The sequence below is a fragment of the Leptopilina heterotoma genome, unplaced genomic scaffold, assembly GCF_015476425.1.
Source record: "Leptopilina heterotoma isolate Lh14 unplaced genomic scaffold, ASM1547642v1 Lhet_239, whole genome shotgun sequence".
Taxonomy (NCBI): domain Eukaryota; kingdom Metazoa; phylum Arthropoda; class Insecta; order Hymenoptera; family Figitidae; genus Leptopilina; species Leptopilina heterotoma.
The window spans coordinates 140,388-158,393 of NW_025110955.1; the positions used below are offsets into that span (position 1 = coordinate 140,388).

At 25.4% G+C, this 18,006-nt stretch overlaps 1 protein-coding gene across 5 annotated transcripts in view; it reads right to left on the bottom strand.

Annotated features, from left to right (window-relative positions):
* Positions 1–18,006, bottom strand: part of LOC122502819 (ras-related and estrogen-regulated growth inhibitor) — a 144,496-nt gene that overhangs the window by 5,769 nt on the left and 120,721 nt on the right. For 2 of the 5 annotated variants that reach the window (XM_043613082.1, XM_043613086.1), the window contains exon 1: positions 1,578–1,886. The exons of the other annotated variants lie outside the window; for them this stretch is intronic. The gene's annotated coding sequence lies outside the window, so the exon portion shown is untranslated. Of the gene's footprint in view, positions 1–1,577; positions 1,887–18,006 lie in introns of those variants that run through there. 5 annotated transcript variants of the gene reach the window in all.

Consider the following 18,006-nt stretch of genomic DNA (forward strand, 5'->3'; position numbering starts at 1 on the left):
TCGTGACCCAAACGCGTTCTTCTCTGTTGATCTTTGAAGTTTACCGATTTTATATTTGTCAAGCGTTTTTCACGGTCAGCAATTTTTCAATTTCATTTTAATACGTTAATTATTTTTTTTTCGGTTTACCTCAATTACAAACATTAAAAAAAATAAATCTTAACTCACGAAAAAAACTGACAAAAATTCGTAACGAAATTATAAAGAAATTACTAAATTATTATTTTATTAACAAATTTTATTAATTATTTTTCATAATAATTAATTATCTTAATTTATTTATTTAACATAAGTGAACATGATGAGAAAGTACAAAAAAGTTATAATTGATTACAGTTCATGATAAATTTTATAATTAATTATAATTAATATTGTCCATAAAGTACTAATTAAATTAAAAAAACCGCTGCCAAGTTGTATATTTTTTTATAATTTTGGTGCTCATTTCATGAACACTTTACTTCCTCATGGAGATAAAAATAATAGAAATATATGAATAACTTTTTATAAATATGGTAAAAGTGATTAAATTTTGAGCCAATCAATGTATTTTTAAATACCCTACAAGATAGTTACAATAATTTAATAGTTAAATCAAAATTTTCAAACAAAAAAGTTGAGAAAATGTAATTTTTCACAATTTTTGGTTTTTAAAATACCAATAATTTCGAAATTTATTATCGAATTAGGTTTAAAAATAGGTCAATCGAAGCGTTTTTTAATGCTCTACAAGTTGATAACGATAATTTTAAAGTTACTTCTACTTTTTTCAACAAAATTTTCAAAAAAGTCTTATTTTCCAAAATTTTTTATTTTTAAAAGTTTAATAACTCCGGTTAATATGGACAAAAAATGTTCAATTAGGGCTCAAAAGATGCGTCTAAAAAAACTCTACAAAATTGTGAAAAAACATTTATAGGTGTCCTAACATTTTTTTAAAGTTATGGGCAAGAAACGTTTTTTTGCAAAATTAAAAATAAAAAAAAAATTTAGTTAAACTTTATTAATATATCAGAAAGTACTCTCACTTTATGTCCGCAGGTGAGATCTACAATTTAAAAAAAAATTCAACCCAAAAGCTCTTCATGATTTCGAGATATTTATGAAAATGTGATGTTTACACACACACACACACATACGGAATGACATTTTTTTAAAATGTCATTTTTGAACTCCTGAGGTCAAATAACATAAAGATATGTCAAAAAATCGAACTCGAAAAATTTTGGTATTACAATACTTCCTCTATGAGGAAGTAATAAAATTAATAAAATATTTAATATTAATTAATTGAAATTAATTTAGTTTAACTAATTTCAGTTAAATTTAATTAAGCTACATTGTGATTTAATTAATTAATAATTTCATTTAATTTAATAATAATATATTAAATAATTAATTAATAATTAGTAAATAATAATAAATAAATCATAATACTTCAAAAAAATTAAAAATAAATGAGTAAATAAATTAAAAAACGTAGATACTTTTAAAAAATTAATAAATTTAATTAAAAATTGCTGATTATAATGATTGTAATTATATAATATCAAATTTTTCATTATTGAAATACTCACCTCTAACATTAAATTAAAAAATAAATATTTTTGCCTAATTGCTCGTTATTTAAGGGCACTTCAATTATGAGGTAGTAGAAAAAATATATTTGTCATTTTTTCCTTTTGTTCAAATTGACTTCTAAGTGAGAAAAAACCACAACTGTTTCTTCACTTCATTTTCACGTCGTATTGATTGCTTCTTAAATTTTCTCCTTTTTGATAATTGATAATTTATTATCAAATAATCTTATTCTTTGTATAATTTATAAATTATTTCTATTTAATTTCATTTATTATTTTTATTTATCTTTCTTTATTATTTTTTTATCTTTATTTATTACTTTTATTTATCTTTATTTATTATTTTTATTTATCTTTAATTATTATTTTTTTATTATTTTCATTTGTCATTATTTAATATTTATTTTATTTTTATTTATAATTTAATTTTTTACAATTTATTTTAAATTATTTTTTAACACACGTGTATTTTGATAATCGTATTAGAGTAACATTTCGAGAACCGTTGTGGTTCTTGGCTCGTGAGCGACTGACTCCACACAACATTGAAACCGTCAAGAATTATTTTTCAACTTCAACTATCAGAGATGATTTCTGATTTTAATTTATATGCTCAATATTCATTTCTTAGATACTAAATTTTTCCATACAATTTTAACGTTTAGATTAAGACACATAAATTTCACAATCAAATAAATCCTCCCTAGGATTCTAAGGAAGCGTTCGGAATTATTTTTATACCCAATATTTCTTATTTTTATAGCGTATTTTAAAATAATATTTTTAAGTATTTTATTGCATATAGAATGAAAAATTAGTTGAAAATAATTAAACATAAAATTAGTGAATTCATTATGTAATTAGTTATTTTGTTATTTAATTAATTAGTTAATACATGAATTAGTTAATTTCTTATACATAATTCAATTAACTAATTCATTAATCAGTTCTATGAATTAATTACACAGGCACAAAAAAAAAAAAGTGTCGTGGCCGAGACACTACAGTAGTATATTCCCATGTATTTTTGGCCGCTGAATCCGAATCTGAAGTCCGAATGCTCAAATTGGTTCTTTTTTTTTAGTTATACTCAAAAAACGACTCAAAACACGAATTTGAACCAAAAAAAATAAAAATTTTTTTTGTGACATGACAATAGCATATTTCCATGTATTTTTTCCCGCTGAATCCGGATTCGAAGTCAGAATTGACAGATGTGCTCAAAATTATGAGCTAAACTCAAAAAACGACTCAAAAAACCGAATTAAAATGACGAAAATGAAAAATTTTTTCTGTGACATTGCAAAAGTATATTCCTATGTATTGTTTCATGCTGAATCCGAATTCGAAGTCAAAATTGACAGATTTGCTCAAAATTTTGAGATAAACTCAAAAAACCACTCAAAAAAAGACTCAAAAAACCGAATTAAGATGAAAAAAATTTTTATGACACTACACTACTATATTCCCATGTACTTTTTCCCGCTGAATCCGAATTCGCAGTCAGAATTGACAGATTTTCTCAAAATTTTGAGATAAGCTCAAAGAACTGATAAAAAAAGCGATTTAAAATAAAGAAATGGAAATTTTTTGCTATGACACTACATTACAGTATTTCCATATCGGATCTCGCATTTAAAGTCAGAATTGACAGATTTATGACTGATTTGCTCAAAATTTTGAGATATACTCAAAAAACTGATAAAAATGTAATTTAATATGAATAAAGGAAATTTTTTGCTATGACACTACACTAGTGTATTCCCATGTTTTTTTTCACTGTGATTCCAAAGTCAGAATTTTCAAAGTGGCTCAAAATTTTGGATTTCATTAAAAGTGCTCAAAAACATGCATGCTTGTACCTGTAACCAGGGTTTGAGTTCTAAAAAATTTTATGTCATTCTGATAATTCTAACTTCGAATTTGTATTCAGCGTATATAAAATTCATGAGAATACACTACCGAATACCAAAAAAATGAACTCTTTTGCATTAAATTAAATTTTGAGCATTTTTGGATTTAACTTAAAATTTTGAGCCAATTTAATAATTTTAACTTTGAATTTAGAAGCAGATGTAAAAACATGAGAATATACTAATGTAGTGTACTAGCAAGAAAAGTAGAGTTTCTTGACTTTAATTTTTGTAACTTAACAGATTTTCTTGTGTGTCTCAAAATTTTGAGCCATTAGAATAATTCTGACTTCAAATGCGAGATCCGAGTGTAAAAATATATGGAAATACTGTAATGTAGTGTCCTGGCAAAAAATTGCCATTTCTTTATTTTAAATCGCTTTTTTAATCAGTTCTTTGAGCTTATCTCAAAATTTTGAACAAATCTGTCAATTCTGACTGCGAATTCGGATTCAGCGGGAAAAAGTACATGGGAATATAGTAGTGTAGTGTCATAAAAAATTTTTTCATCTTAATTCGGATTTTTGAGTCTTTTTTTGAGTGGTTTTTTGAGTTTATCTCAAAATTTTGAGCAAATCTTTCAATTTTTACTTCGAATTCGGTTTCAGCATGAAAAAATACATAGAAATATACTTTTGCAGTGTCACAGAAAAAATTTTTCATTTTCGTCATTTTAATTCTGTTTTTTGAGTCGTTTTTTGAGTTTAGCTCAAAATTTTGAGCACATCTGTCAATTCTGACTTAGAATCCGGATTTAGCGGGAAAAAATACATGGAAATATGCTATTGTCATGTCTAACAAAAAAAATTTTTAATTTTTTTAGTTCAAATTCGTGTTTTGAGTCGTTTTTTGAGTATAACTAAAAAAAAGAACCAATTTGAGCATTCGGACTTCAGATTCGGATTCAGCAGCCAAAAATACATGGGAATATACTACTGTAGTGTCTCGGCCACGAAACTTTTTTTTTTTGTGTGCCTGTGTTAGTTAACTAATTAATTAATCAATTAATTAGTCAATTAATCAATTAGTCCATAAAATTGATAATTAATTAGTAAATTAATAAATTACTCAATTCATTATTTAATTAATTTAATCGCTTAATTGTGCAGAAATTTTGACCGGGGCCAGATCGGGACAAACCGGGCCCCGATCTGGCAACTCGACCTGGCCCCGGCCTGGTTGAAACACTAAAACCGACCGGGGCCATGGCACTTTGCCCGATCTGGCCGCCCTGTCGGGGCCATGGGATTCCCCCCGATCTTTTCGCTACCCAGGTAGAAATCCAATACTGACTGCATTTTATTATATTAAAGCATGGGGAGTATTTACTTCAATATTAATAATTATTATTAATATTTTTGTAGTAAATAAAATTTTATGAGTGTCATTAAAAATGTAAATAATTATTACAATTGCTTTTATTGAACTAAGTTTTTAAAAAAATATTTTTCTTATTTTCTTTCATTAATTTAGACATACTATCTTATTTAAATTAATGCCTAATTTATTATTATTATTGTTAATAATTATTTAAACCTATACTTTATGTAACATTATTAAGAATTATACACAAAACACTTAAAACTAAGACGGAAAAATATCGCACGCACGGGGGATCGAACCCTAGACCTCGAGGACGCAAGTCGAATACACATACCGCATAGCCACGCAAGCTTGGAAGCGACCTCGCTTTAACTTCCTTTTGAATCATGGGACCGTTATATACAGTGTTATCATAATAAATTGACTGTATCATATTTATTTATAGAAAAATTATTAAAAATGTATGTTATATATATATATATATATATATATATATATATTATATATATATATTATATTATATATTTATATATATATATATAAATTAATATGTTTATCATAATAATATGGTAAAAATTATTAATTTAATTATTTATTCTCTATTATTTATAATTTAACTATTTTTTAAAATAATAAAAATTTTTTTATTATTAATAATTCACAATAATACTAAAAATTATTAATTAATATAGTAATTTATTTTTTTGTCTTAAACATGGAATTTCAACTTAAGGGTGAAAAATAATTAAGAGTTTTTAAGAGTTATAAATGTCAAAAATAATATGTTAATATTATAACCACAAATAAATTAAACATTTTAGGCAGTATTTTTGGTTATCTTCATGATAACATCGACAAATGGTTCACCCTCGACAATTGGTGCGTTTGTCCTGTTGTTTTAAATTAAAGGAGAATAAACTCTTAAGACATCCCTCGATGCCAATTTTTGAGGTTTTAATTGTTTATAATTTTTATTTTCAAATTTCAATCAAAGTTAACAAATTAACACAATTTTTTTAAAACGGACGTTTATTTTCTTATTCCGTTACTGTACATGCTCTAAATCAGTTCAAATTAATCCAATATTACCAGCAGACAATTAAAAATCCATAAAGTAATATATTTCAATTATTATAAACAACATTAATTAACAAATAGTTAACTTTGATTCCTCTCCAATAAAAAATTTTTTTTTCACATTCTCTTTTTAATTTTAGTTTATTTGTAGAATATTTTTCCTTTATGATTAAAAAATAACTTATTTAAATTGTTATAAACAATATTAATTAACAAATAGTTAACTTATGATCCTGTCCAACAAAAAATTTTTGTTACAAATTTTCTTTTTTACTTAGGTTCATTTAAAGAATATATGTCTTTTTTGCTTATAATATAACTTATATTTAAATATTTAATATTATATATCCGTGGTCTTTTAACATTATCTAAATAAAAAAGTAAACGTGAAAAAAAAAATTTTGTGGAAAGGAACAAAAATTAACTATTTGTTAATTAATATTATTTGTAACAATTTAAATAAATTATTTTTTAAACAAAAAGGACACATATTTTTAAAATTAACTTAAATTAAAAAGTACCCAGTGAGAAATTGCCAATAGACTTTAATCGGTCCAATATCGGTCCAATATTGGTTGCCGTGCTGGGCGCCGATTGACTCCCAATATTGGACCAATATGGGCTGATGCTTGGGATGTAACGGCATCGCCAATCATCGGTTGTCAATATTGGTCCAATATTGGCCGAATATTGGCAACCAAGAGAAAAAAATTTTTTTAAATAAATTTTTTTTAATTAAATAATAATAACAAAAAATTAATGTTTATAATTTTTGTTTAATATATTTATTTGTTTAATTATTTATTTTTAATAATTCATGTAAATAATAAATAATTTATTATTTATAAATTATAATTATTTAAAAATGCAGCAGCTATTAGAAAATAGCATTCTGCAAAAAAATTCTATCATTGAAAAATCAATGATAGGCGAGATAAATCCGCGTCTTTAAATAGATTCGCAGATGATAGACAAGAGATATCCGCGTCATTAAACGGATTCGCAGATATACTCTGGTCTCGCGACGAATCTCTCGATACTTATATACACTGGAGTCGCCGTGTCAGTTGCGAGAACGGTTACAGCGTCCCTCTTGCGGCAGAGATAAGAATTGTCACGTAAACTGCGGGTATAATAAGGCGGTCGGTAAAGCGATTTAGCAGTTTACGTGACAATTCTTATCTCTGCCGCAAGAGGGACGCTGTAACCGTTCTCGCAACTGACACGGCGACTCCAGTGTATATAAGTATCGAGAGATTCGTCGCGAGACCAGAGTATATCTGCGAATCCGTTTAATGACGCGGATATCTCTTGTCTATCATCTGCGAATCTATTTAAAGACGCGGATTTCTCTCGCCTATCATTGATTTTTCAATGATAGAATTTTTTTGCAGAATGCTATTTTCTAATAGCTGCTGCATTTTTAAATAATTATAATTTATAAATAATAAATTATTTATTATTTACATGAATTATTAAAAATAAATAATTAAACAAATAAATATATTAAACAAAAATTATAAACATTAATTTTTTGTTATTATTATTTAATTAAAAAAAAATTTTTTTCTCTTGGTTGCCAATATTCGGCCAATATTGGACCAATATTGAAAACCGATGATTGGCGATGCCGTTACATCCCAAGCATCAGCCCATATTGGTCCAATATTGGGAGCCTTTATTGGACCGATGATCGGTCTCTTGGCTCCCAATATTGGACCGATATTGGACCGGTGAGAAATTTCTCACTGGGTAGACGTGAAAAAAAAATTTTTTGGTGGACAGGAACATAAGTTACATAATTATTTGTTACTTAATATTGTTTATAACAATTTAAATAAGTTATTTTTTAATCAAAGAGGACAAATATTCTTTAAATGAACTTAAATTAAAAAGAAAAGGTGAAAAAAAACATTTTTTAGTGGAGAGAAATCAAAGTTAAAACTACTTGTTAATTAATATTGTTTATAACAATTGATATAAATTGATTTCTGTTTTATTGATTGTGTGGTGGTCATATTTTATTAATTTGAACTGATTCAGATCATATGCAGCAACGGAATAAGAAAATAAGCCTCTTTTTTTAAAAAATTGTGTTAATTTGTTAACTTTGATTGAAAATAAAAATTATAAACAATTAAGAACTAAAAAATTGGCCTTGAGGGATGTCTTAAGAATTTATTCGCCTTTAATTTAAAATAAAAAATACTGAAACCGGTTAAGAATTGTAGGCTGTAGACAGTTTTGAAAAGTAAATTTTAAAAAAATCCCATTGTGCGCTGTTTGTAGATCCTTGGGCAAGCCCGGCCTGGTCCTGGTCGGGGCCACGAAGTCGGGGCCAGATCATGAAAACCCGACCGGGGCCAGGGCGGTAATCGGGAACAAAAGTGGCGATTTCTGCACGGGTACTTAGTCCATCAATTAGTTAATTGATAAAATAGTTAATTCAGAATTAATTAATTAGATTAGAATTAATTAATTGACTAATTCATTAATTTTTTAAATACTGAATTAACTATTTTATTAATTAACTAATTGATGGACTAAGTAATTAAGTGATTAAATTAATTATAAATAATGAATTGGATTACAGGACAAAAAGTCCAAACCAAACAACTTTTTTTATCACCAGCTTATAGCTCGTGAAAAACCCTTTAATTTGATTAATTTTACTTATCAAAATATTAAATCGAAAGGTACAATTTTGTACCAAGCGCGACAAAAAGTCCAATCCAAATAGTCCTAAATAAAGGATTATAATGTTTTGCTTCCTCGTGAGGAAGCTTTGTAGTCGTTTAATTTACAAAATTTTTAAAAATCCTTTTAACAAATTTTTTTCTATATAGGACTATGTTATATAAGACCCTGAACAATTGTCCGGATGTATGTATGGATGTGTGTATGTGTGTGTGTGAATCCCTATTTTTGTGAACACGATAACTCGAAGAGGTTTTAACGAATTTGGCTAAAATTTACCAGGTATATTTATCATAAAAATATCTCGAAATGGATTGATAGACTTTAAAAAATTCTCAAAAAAAAAATTTGTTTGGACTTTTTTCTAAAAATTTTTTTTAAATTGGTTATTGAAATTAATATATAATAAAATCTTATTCTTTGCATCAAGACGAATCGATTGGTATATAAAAATTCGCATTTTTATCAAAAAATGAGTTCTTTCCGCAAAATTATGTTGCCGTATAAGAAAATCTTACTCATTTATTTCTAAAATCTTATTCTTTGCACCAAGACGGATCGATTGGTATATATAAAGTATATATTGTATTTAAATTTATAGAATTAAAACCAATTATAGACAAAAAATTTGCACTTTTAATGAAAATTCATTTTTTCTTAAAAATCATGTTGCTGTACAATAAAATGTTATTATTTATTGAAAAATAAATCAAAAATCTTATTCTTTGCATCAAGACGAATCAATTGATGTATATAAAGTATATATTCTATTGAAAATTATAGAATTAATTACAATCAAATTTGAAAAATTCACTTTTTTACTAAAAATTTTTTTGTTTATTTAGATTCATATTACTGTATAAGAAAATTTTATTCTTTCTATTAAGACGAATGCACTTTATTTTATAAATGTTAAATTGTATTAAAAATGATTTAAAAATGAAATATATTTATCGTTAATGCTTCCTCCACGAGGAAGCACATTTTTTTTGCTGATCGTAAAGAGGAAGCAAAATGTTCATGTAATGAACATCTGAATTTACAACTTGTTTATTTTTGGATTTCAATGACTTTGAACTTTTCGGTTTGGACTTCTTGTCCTGCAACGAATGAATTGCGTAATTTATTAATTTACTAATTAATTATCAAATTTATGGAATAATTGATTAATTGACTAATTAATTGATTAATTAATTAGTTAACTAATTAATTAATTAATTTGATAAAATAGTTAATTCAGTATTTAAAAAATTAATGAATTAGTCAATTAATTAATCCTAATCTAATTAATTAAAAAATAGTCAATATTTATAAACTCAAGTCACAGTTTGCAAATATATTTTTTCAAATACTGAAGTTATTAAATAAAAAATGTAATTATGAAAATTATTATAATTAAGGTTTAATAAATTAATTAACAATTAACTAATTTATTAATATAGTAATGAAATATTTTTGTATTAAAAAGTCATAATTTTTTTTAAATATACTTATAAGTTTTAGTCGGTATATAAAATTAGAGATAAAGTAATCATTCTGTGTAAAAGATGGAGCCATAAAATAGAAACCAAAGAAAAATATTAAATTTTTATTTATTTTTCATTTAGTTAAAAAAAATTTTAATCGTGAATTGGTTGTAAAATGATTATTATAAATGATTGAATAAATAAAAAGTAAATAAACTAATAAATAAAATATGAAAAATAAATAAATAAAAATATAAATAAGGGGCCGTACACATAATACGTCACGCGATTTTTGACCATTTTTAACCCCTCCCCCCCCTATGTCACACTTCGTCACAAATCTTGAACCCCCCTCCCCATCCGTCACGTCACACACGTAAATTTCACTGTAAATTTTATACATTAGACAATATATACGTATATTATATCTTACACTCTAAATTATTGAATCAGTTAAGAATATCTGATTTAGAAGCAAAAAATCAGTCACTAATTCAAATAGTAATATTTTTTTCTGACAATTAGTTGAAAATAACTGATGGTAATATGACATTATCACTCGTTCGTATTAGTTATTTTAATAATTAAAATTTAACGATCATTACGAGTCAAAACGAGTCATTACGAGTCATTACGAGTTCAATACAATTGTTTTTGATTGATTCAATTAGTCACGTTTAACTACCTACATAGCACCGAAACTTTCCTAAAAATTTACTAAAAATTTACTCGCAATTAAGCTTTGAAATATTTAAATGCAAAGTTTAGTGAAAATTGTGTAAAGATTTAAATATCCCAGTTCAATAAATGTTTAGCGGGAAACTTTCCCGAAAATTTAAGTTAAATTTTCAGGAAGATTTTCACGAAAGTATATAGTCGAAAATGCAATTCAAATGTTCAGGAAAGTTTCAAGCTATATTTTTAAGAAAATTTGACGATAGACATTTATTGGAGTGAGAAATTTAAATCTTTACACAATTTTAAAATAAACTTTGCAAGTAAATTTTTCGAATTATGCAAGCAAATTTTTAATATACAATATTTAGAAAAATTTTGGTGTTTTGTGGATAATTTTTCAGTTATTTTTAACTGATTCAGAAGCAAAAAGTCAGTCACTGCTGATTGACAGTTAAAACCATGATTTTTAACTGATTCAAATTAAGAGAATATCCCGTGTAGAAATTTCGCTATGGTCCGGATCAGGGACTGATCGGGCCTTCCATATTAGGAAATGAAACACACGGCCCGATATGGTCCTGATCAGGAAATCTACATTTGATCGTCGACCCGATCTGGCCCAGGTCGGGCCGTGTGTTTCATTCCCTAATATGGCCATAATAGGGATATTTCTACACGGGATATTATTTATCATATTATAAATAATATGCCAATAGGTGTTAAACAGATACATAATAGATATTAAATAGTTCAAACCATTTTTAACTTGTTTTATTTAGAAAAAGTGACATTGTCACATATAATTTCTTATTATCTTTGAATTTAAAAGATCGTGACATAACACATGAGTTCACCCCCCCCCTCCCCCATGTCACACTTAGTCACAATTCTCAGACCCCCTCCCTCCCCCTAGCCGCGTGACGTATTATGTGTACTGCCCCTAAATTACAAAATAAATGAATAATAAATAATAAACAAATAATACAGGTTATAAATTAATTAATTAATAATTAATTCCGATAAGGATATTTGCAATAACATTATACTTTCTTTTCATTAGAAAAACAATGTTTTTTATTTATTTTCATGTTGGGTTTTTTTTATTCCGTATCGTATTCGATTTTTGAATTTGCATAGGAAACATTTTCATTGGGTCATTTTCCAAAAATCCAGGCAATAGTACGAGAAAAGTTTAGAGTTATGCGATCTAATTTTTTAAAATAATTCGATGTTGAGATAAACTTTTTATACATTTTTATTATTTGTTTAATTAATTATTTAAAAAAATAACGAAATTCTAAAATGATTCCGAATAAATTTCTAAATAAAAATTGAAATCTCATTTTTGAATATTGGAATTGATTCGTAATTTTCCAAAATGTTTTCTTCATTATGTCTTCTTCTTTTTGATTCCTTTTTTTGTTCTCATTTTTCAATATTTCTCTCGATTTTGGAATTTTTATTTATTCAATTTTTTCAATTTTGTTTATTTTCACTTCTTCATCTCTTTGATGCTTTAATAATAAAATAGTTTAATAGTAATACTAATAATAATCGCATTTTTAAAATTTTAATTTAAAAAAAAGAAATTTGCTTTACATTTACTTGTCTTGGATTATCATTTTTTGATAAAATTTCTTTTTCAAAATTTGAAAATGTTGGATCAAATTTATTTATCACATCGTTTGAATTTTGATCTAATTTTAAATGAATAGAATTTTCCGAAGAATTGAAATTTGATAATTTATCTCTATTTTCTTGAGAAATTTTCTTTTGTTGCGTTGTCCTTGATAAAACAATGTCATTTGTTTATTTTAGATAATTGTAATATAGTAAATACGATTTTATTTAATATAATATATAAAATAATAAAATTTAATGTAATAATAATTAATTAATAATAATAATTATTTATACATGTAGGGGAGACTGGGGCGAAAAGTTAAATTTTGCATAAATGATTTTTTTTAGACAATATAATCCGCTTAGATGCAAATATTTATATATCAATATTGTAGGGCAACTTGTCCCCTACAACTTTCAATAAAAAAGTTTCTGATATTTTCGCATAAAATACATGTTTTGTCCTTTTTTGAAAATTTTGTTTTTTTTAACTTCTCGCCCCATGCTGGGGCGAAAAGTTAAATGGCTGGGGCTAAATGTTAAATTCTATTTTTAGCCTATTAAAACTATTTTCTGATAGGTGTTAAGTAGTAGATAAGTTGAAGTATACGTAAACAAGTAATTTAGTTAATAAAAGATCTGTGTTTATTTAACAAAAGCTTTAGAACAGTTATAAAGTTAAAAAAATAAAATTTCAAAAAAAAAATTTGGTTTCTTTCACGTGAACGGTCTTGTTTTCTGACAGAGTACTTGCCCAATGTCAAATAAATAAATTTTTTAACAAATAAACCCAAACAAACGAAAAATCTAAAAAAAATATTTTTAACAACATGTAAAAATACATTTAACTTTTCGCCCCACCCATTATTTAATATTTCTCCCCATGGTGCGTTTTTGGCTTTAACAACAAATATAAAAAATCTGACTAAAGATATTTAACAAATACTTTTAGGTATCTCTTCAGGGGATCCAAATAATGAACTAAGAAAATCGCAGTGAGAATAAATGCAAAAAATATACTTAAAAGTTGATATTTTCTTTTACGAAAAAATTTTCAAAAGTAAGGTGAAAAAAAATTTAAATATGGACACCACAAAAATCAACAGAATGTCACATAACTCAGGACATTTATTTAGGGTGATAACACCCTTCTATAATTAAAATTGCAATGCTCCAACTATTTCCGTTCAAAAGATAATGAATTTTAACTGTTTTCACAGTTTAACCTTTCGCCCCAGTCTCCCCTATACATTAAATATGATAAATTATTAATTTTGATTAATTATTCTTCTTGATTTGAAGTTTAGGCCAAAGAATCCAAATTTTCATTAAAAAATTTTGAAGACAATTTTTAAGTTTGTCAACATATTTATTATGGTAGCCACCATCCTTTTCAAGAGAAAACATTCTAAAAAATTACATTTAATTATAAAAATTATAAGTTATTAATTACAAAAATTATAAATTACAAAAATTGAAAAAATTTTCTTTCTATAACAGAAACGTGAGAATACATACGTGGTAAAGCATATTTAATTTGTTTTAGGAGTTGGGAAACAACTCCTCACCACCACCACCACCACTACATATTTAAATAAATAAAATAAAATTGATTAATCGTAACTTTTTATTATTTTAATTTTATTTATTTAAATATGTAGTGGTGGTGGTGAGGAGTTGTTTCCCAACTCCGAAAACAAATTAAACATGCTTTACCACGTATGTATTCTCACGTTTCTGTTATAGAAAGAAAATTTTTTCAATTTTTGTAATTTATAATTTTTGTAATTAATAACTTATAATTTTTATAATTAAATGTAATTTTTTAGAATATTTTCTCTTGAAAAGGATGGTGGCTACCATCGAAACGTCGAGACAATTATATTAATAATAAATATGTTGACAAACTTAAAAATTGTCTTCAAAATTTTGTAATGAAAAATTTTGATTCTTTGGCCTAAACTTCAAAACAAGAATTATAGTAAGATCAAAAAACTGACTTTTAACAAATTAATTATTCTTAATTATTTTATTTAATTATATTTAATTATATTATTATTCATGAAATGAATTTATTAATAAACAAATATATTACTAAATGCACTGAAAAAAAATTTATTTTAGTCATTTAAATGGTTGTAATAATAAATAACAATAATAAATGTTTCTAATACTGAAACTATTGGTTCAAATACAGTTTATTTAACTTAAACAAAATTTATTTGATTCAAGGAAATATTTATTCAATAATAGAATTTTTATTTATTATTTGTTTTAGTTATTTTAATCAAATAAATTTTCTCAGAGTAAAATTATTACTAATAAATAATAATTAATTATTAATTAATAATTCCAATTAATTTCAAAAAAAGAACCTAATTGGAGACGTGGTCCAATTACATATTAGCATCTGTTAATGATGACGATTTAGAAAATTTATCATTCATCAAAATTTGATGTTTATTTGCCATCTGATTTAAATTTGAAGATAAAATAAGTTGATTGAAACTTTTTTCTTTTTTATTGTTCCTTCCGAATTTCTTTTGATTTTTTTCTTTTTTCCATGATTTTATAGAGAGTTCTTTCGAATTTTCCATCGCTTTTAAATTATTTTGACTAGATTCACGCGTTTAAAAATTAATATGTATATATAAGCTATTTATTTAATTTATTTTTTTAATTGTTTTTTATTTTTTATTTTACTATTATTTTTTGTATAATTAATTTTGCGATAATAATTTTTTTCATTCACTTTTCTTCTCTAATCAGCTGAATATCCTCCATATTGTTGATAGAATTTAAAAAAGCAAATTCGTCAATGTCGTGAAAATTCTCAGAGATTGAAATTTCAAGACCAGAATTTTTTTTATTAAAATCGTCATCTTTTAGACACAAGATTGTTTTTAATCCTTCGGCAAAATTATCAATTAAAAAGCAGCATCCTCTTCTCGCATCTGAGAATTTTGGGTTTTTATTAATTAATTATAGGTTTAGTCAGGAAACTATTAATTTAGTACTATTAATTAAATATTTCAATTAAGAATTAATGAAATATTTCAATTACATGTTAACTAAATATTTTCATTAAATAATAATTAAATATTTTCATTAAATCTACTCTTAAAATACCCACAAAACCGGGAATCAGGAATATAGTAAAGAATCACTCCAAATACTATTGAGACAACTAGGAACAACCGTTTCAAGTAATTTATCCATCGTGAAATAAATCCTTCTGAATAATCTTTATCGTAATCTATAAATAATACATTTTTTTTGTTAAATATCGCTGTTCCTATTTGGTTGCATAATTACGAGAAATAAAGGGCAATGCGACTTACCCTCCGAATTACAAGAAACACACAATAAATTTAACATAAAATTCAAGAGAACGAAAAATTTCATAACTTCTTTTTTGTAAGCGTTAATTAAAAAGATTAATTAACATTTTATAACATAGAAAAAATTTTTTTTTAAAAAGTCAATGACAGTTTAGTTTTTATGGAAATCCAAAATAATCTGAAGTTGTCGTTTTTGAAATTTTTGTTCTTCAAAAATATAAATTTTTTTATGTTGTTAAATACTTAAATTTAAATAAAAAAACAAGTTGTACATTTTTGTTATAATTTTGGTGCTCATTTCATGAACACTTTGCTTCCACATAAAGGTAATAATAATAATAACTTTTATAATAATAATAATGAATAAGTTTTTATGAATATGGTAAAAGTGATTAAATTTTGGATAAATCAATGTATTTTTAAATCCCCTTCAAGACAGTTATAATAGTTTAATAAGTATTACTATATTCCAGTCGTACCAACCATATGTGGAGGTCCACTATTGGAGTTATCTATATGGGCGTATTCCTGGCAAAATTTGGAAAATTTTGAGTGGTCTTGGAACTTTTTTGGTCAAAAATTCGCTGAGTTACGGAATTTCAAAGTTTAGAACGCTAAAAACCTCATTTTGAGAAAAACGGAATTATAGATTGCGATACCAACTAAGGCCGCAGTCCCATGGCAGCGTTTTGCGTTGCGTTGTAATAAGAGAGAATGCAGCAAAACAAATTTTCATTTCGACAATTACGAAAAAAAGACTCTATTAACATCAATATCTATAGTTCTTCTGGGAAGTTATTCACATAAGAATTGTTTACAGTCCAGGACACCTTAAAGATGAAAAGTCAAGAGGTTCTAAATTTTTCCACACCTCCATTTTTAAAATACGGATTTTTTTTTGCAAATGACCGACAAAATGGGCCCTTTTCATTTGTCTAAAGAACCAATGAAATCAAACAGTTAAATTATCGATAAATTAATGAAAACCGCATGATTCGACTTGTCAAAACATGTAGATTGATAATAAAAAATATAATATAATAATAATAATATATATATATATATATATATATATATATATATAATATGATACAATATATTATATAATTATTATATGTGGACGTCCACATGAAAAGGGCCCATGTTTTCGGTTCTAGTTTTCGAGATAATCGCAATTTAGTAATTTTGGAGCAAAATCTTAATTTTTTTTTTATTTTTTATTATCAATCTACATGTTTTGACAAGTCGAATCATGCGGTTTTCATTAATTTATCGATAATTTAACTGTTTGATTTCATTGGTTCTTTAGAAAAATGAAAAAGGCCCATTTTGTCGGTCATTTTCAAAAGTAATCCGTATTTTAAAAATGGAGGTGTGGAAAAATTTAAAACCTCTTGATTTTTCATCTTTAGGGTGTCCTGGGCTGTAAACAATTCTTATCTAAATAACTTCCTAGAAGAACCAGAGATATTGATGTTAGTCTTTTTTTCGTAATTGTCGAAATGAAAATTTGGATATTGCGTCAATTTTTTCATAATAGAGACTGTCAAAAAATTTTAAATAAGTTTAATATCTATTTTTTTTTCAAATGACACTATACAATTGTACCAAATCATTAATCTTGTAAAAAAATGTGTTTTTAATAGAAAAACTGTCCATTTAAAAAAAAGAGCCCATATTGTCGATTTTTCGTATTTTCAAAATTAAGATGGAGGTGATGGTTTTAAAAATTTTAAACCTATTGATTTTTAATCTTTTAGGTACCCTGGACTGTAAACAATTCTTATCTTAAGGTGTGTATTAAAATGAATTAAAATGATATCACAAAAAGGACGAAAACGACATTGGTTTGGATTAAAATGATTGAGAATTCATAGCAATTTGTAATCAGTTTAATCCATTTTAATCCAAAAAATTAAAATGTTAACAAATGTTTATGTTCAAGAAAGGATTCAAATGATTTCACTTTTTAAAATTTCCAGAAAGCATTAAACTGGATTAAATTGATATCATTTTTCGTCATTTTAACAGATTTGAAATGTTAACAGGAATTCAACTGAATTTAAGTGTGTTCAAATAGATTACTGTGATTGGAATAAATTTATTGATGGACAAAAATGTCATTCGTTTGGATTAAAATGATTTCAAGAATTCAGCTATACTTGTAATCATTTCAATCGATTTCAATACACTCGCTTTACCGGGTGAATAACTTCCCAGAAGAACCAGAGATATTGATGTTAGAGTTTTTTTTTTTCGTAATTGTCGAAATAAAAATTTGGATATTGCGTCAATTTTTCATAATAGA